This window comes from Branchiostoma belcheri, unplaced genomic scaffold (assembly GCF_001625305.1).
Source record: "Branchiostoma belcheri isolate BF01 breed outbred unplaced genomic scaffold, Haploidv18h27 scaffold1313, whole genome shotgun sequence".
NCBI lineage: Eukaryota > Metazoa > Chordata > Leptocardii > Amphioxiformes > Branchiostomatidae > Branchiostoma > Branchiostoma belcheri.
This window is the reverse complement of record NW_017802729.1, coordinates 1-3,482: the sequence shown is the minus strand read 5'-3', so window position 1 is coordinate 3,482 and position 3,482 is coordinate 1. Positions and strand designations below refer to the sequence as shown.

Below are 3,482 nucleotides of genomic sequence, written 5' to 3'. Positions count from 1 at the left end.
GTTCCATCTAGCGGCGAAACGCCGGCTGTAACGCCGGCTACGAATCGAAGGCTGAAACGCCGGCTAGCTTCACCTTGGTAAATGTTTCACCAATCTCTTAAACTATACCAGGTCCTACACTTGTACTAGTACCTACCTACCTACTAGTACCTACATGTACCTACTAAGTAGTCCCATGACCAACACTGTACACTGAATAACAAATGATTCTGCAAAAAGAATATGCTTCCTACTATGTACCTTGCATCTAATTTGCACCAGCTTGATGACGGCATCTGTCATGCAGCTGCTACATTTGCCCAGGTGCAGACTTTCCAGGTGCTGGTGGATCATCAGGTGCAGGTGTCTCCGGCCCAGCTGTCTTTTCTGCACCAAAAACTCTATCAGCTCTTGGATCAAATGGGAGGCTACGTTGGAGAAATAAAACAGAACAAGAGATCAGAGTTAGAGTTTTTGTGAACTTCTTAATTTTTCATTCATTGCAAATGTCTTTGTTTAATGGAATTTCCACTGACCACATGTCAACTGCTGTAACTGTCTGCTGGCTCTCTACCAGCTTCTTGGACCCCATTTCCTGTATCTGACCTTTTGTGGTCTGGAGTGAGGTAATACAATGTACCTCTACCTACTAAGTACAACTGTTATTCAAATACTTACTGACACAGCATGAACAAAAACACAGACACAGATATGCAGACAAACAAACCCAAAAAAGAAGTTGAGGATGGGGGCAGTTGGTGTAATTTCTGGGTTATTCAAAGTACTAGTAGCTTTAAATTTATTTTTTTGTGTGTGTACCATCAAAAATCTGTCCCTTGAAATGAAGATTATAGCACTTCAAATGGGTAAGAAGAAGAAAGAAAATTTTTCTGGGGATGCTCCTCGATCTCAAAATTTTCCCCTACAAAATTCTTACCACCCTTTGCCCTTTATACTATAGATCTACTAGTAAGTGTGTGTGCAGCAGTAATAAATCAGATGCAAATTGTGGTTTATGGTTTAAGGCTGCAGCAGTCCTGCATAGTGCTGTGTACTGGTTCACATTGCAGTCACCTGCGCCGCAGCCGACTGATGATGATGACGACTGGTTCCCTGGACACGGTTCCAGACTTGTAAAAATGTTCAGGTTCAAGTCAGGATCCAAAAATACCTAAAAGTCGAGAACCGATTCCAGACTTATTACAAGAAAAAAATCCATGTCATATACATACCCCTTTTCTTTCCAAACCACCTAAAACCATAGACTGCAAAATCTATGCTAAAAAATGACGAAAACAATTTTGCCATTGGGCATCGTCAAGTGCTGGTCTCCATGTTATGTGGCCTGTTTTGCCCATACAACATTGCAAGGTTAAGCCAACATGCAATTTTGTATATGCCAATTTGGGTTTAGGTCCGGACTTACAAGTCCAGAACTGTACCTAAACCTCTTAGGACTTGAATCTGGACCTGAACCTAAATGTGCGTTTAGGTACACAGACCACTATAGTCCTGCAAAACCTGTGATAAACCAATACTTACGAAGAGCATCAAAAGGGCCGATGATGTACATGAAGTGATACTGGTCCAGGTAGTTGTGGATGTAGTCAGCAGCCCATACAGAGTCCATGTGAGTCGCCATGCTGACTATACTCAGGTGCTTCAGTGTCTCTGGGCTGCCACGCTGAGGCATGATGCTGACATGCAATAAAACCACAACTGATGAGAATGCAGTTAAAGTATATAGCAAGCACAATTTACTACTTAAAGTATTCAAAGCCAGAAATCCAAAACTTGAACCACCGCTGCAGCTGGAAGCATTTGACTTTCGGGTATATGTAGGAGGCAACTAGATCAGCTCATACAAGTGAAGAAGACAGTAATCCTCAGTTGTATGTGGTATCAATTTAAGGTTGGTCTAGAAAACTTGTGTTTCCGGTTTCCCGACCGGTCCTTGAGACCTTATTTGTTGGATCATTTTAGCTAAAATCTAAAATAAAATTTCAAAAGAAAAGAAGAAAATCCCTAACTGTACAGACCCTATTTTTTTTCAGGCCTGAAACCGGAAACATAACACTAATTTTCCTACTAGGACCTCAAATGCCAGATCATGGCTTGATTCTAAGACGTCTGACCTCTTGTCATTTCCCCTCCCACGTGCTATCAACCTATATATACCCTGGCTGGGCAACCAGATGCACAAACCCGCAGCTAAAGTAACCCAAAAATAATACAGTTATAACCAGTACGGATGGTTCTGAATTACTGGAAGAGTTGGAAAATTTCTGGTATAATTTTCATTTTCTTGCATGTACATTTGAGAAGCTCTATCCAGACCAATTAGGCTGATCAAAGCTTCTTGTACTTACATTAACTTAACCTGCCAGTTAACTCATTCGACTTTCACTGTTTCAGAAACTTTCACTGGTTTTACGTACTCGTAACGTTACTACTAGTAAAATTTTACGTCGCAAACTTCTTTACTTACCTGTTCAAAGTTATCTCCTTGCTAGTACCAAACGACTGGAGAAGTACGCGCGCCACGTATACTACTTACTCTACCCTGTTTAAAGTCACCAGCTCTACATATACGCGTATAACACTACATGATCTTGATTCTTGCACAACTCGATGAAATACAGAAATGTGAACTTTCTCTGAACCCGGAAGTAGGAAGTAGGGCAGCACAACTGCATGACGAGGTATGGCTTGGTCTAGAATATGGTAGGACGGCCACGAAAGACGGCCACGCCGCTATTGGTCAATTCCTCAGCAAGCTCCACGCTGCTATTGGTCGGGGTATCAGCTGCTGCAGTGAGGGATAGCTAGCGGTGGGGAGGGCTGCCGGCGGCGTTTATCCACAGCTTTTAGGGGCAAAAAACGTCAACCTTTACGGCTATAATCACTCCACTTGGGTGGATAAGCCACAAACAGTCATTTGTGCGGCTCTTAGCTCTGGAAACCTTACAGGTAATGAGTGCGTGAGGGACTTGGGTCTAGATAACGTTACCAGTAAAACGCCGTACGGGAAAATTCCATGGGCCTTTCATAAATTATGTAGGGACCAGGTAAGCACCGTACAGGTGATATTTGCGTGGCCCTTTCATCTAGGGACCAGGTAAGGCACCGTACAGGTGATATTGGCGTGGCCCTTTCATCTAGGGACCAGGTTTAGGAACCATACAGGTAATATTTGCGTGGCCCTTTCATCTGGGAACCAGGTAAGGCACCGTACAGGTGATATTTGCGTGGCCCTTTCATCTGGGGAGTAGGTAAGGCACCGTACAGGTGATATTGGCGTGGCCCTTTCATCTGGGAACCAGGTAAGGCACCGTACAGGTGATATTGGCATGGCCCTTTTGTCTGGGAACCAGGTAAGGCACAGTACAGGTAATATTTGTGTGGCCCTTTTATTTGTGGACCAGGTAAGGCACCGTACAGGTGATATTGGCATGGCCCTTTCATCTGGGAATCAGGTAAGGCACCATACAGGTGATATTTGC

General features: G+C 43.5%; 1 long non-coding RNA gene across 1 annotated transcript; it reads right to left on the bottom strand.

Moving 5' to 3' along the window:
• Positions 1-207: 207 nt before the first annotated feature.
• On the bottom strand, positions 208-2,643 carry LOC109464102. Its single transcript, XR_002139867.1, has 3 exons — positions 2,468-2,643; positions 1,522-1,676; positions 208-407 (listed from the first exon to the last, which is right to left on the bottom strand). It is a non-coding gene; the product is annotated as an uncharacterized LOC109464102 (long non-coding RNA).
• Positions 2,644-3,482: the final 839 nt, after the last annotated feature.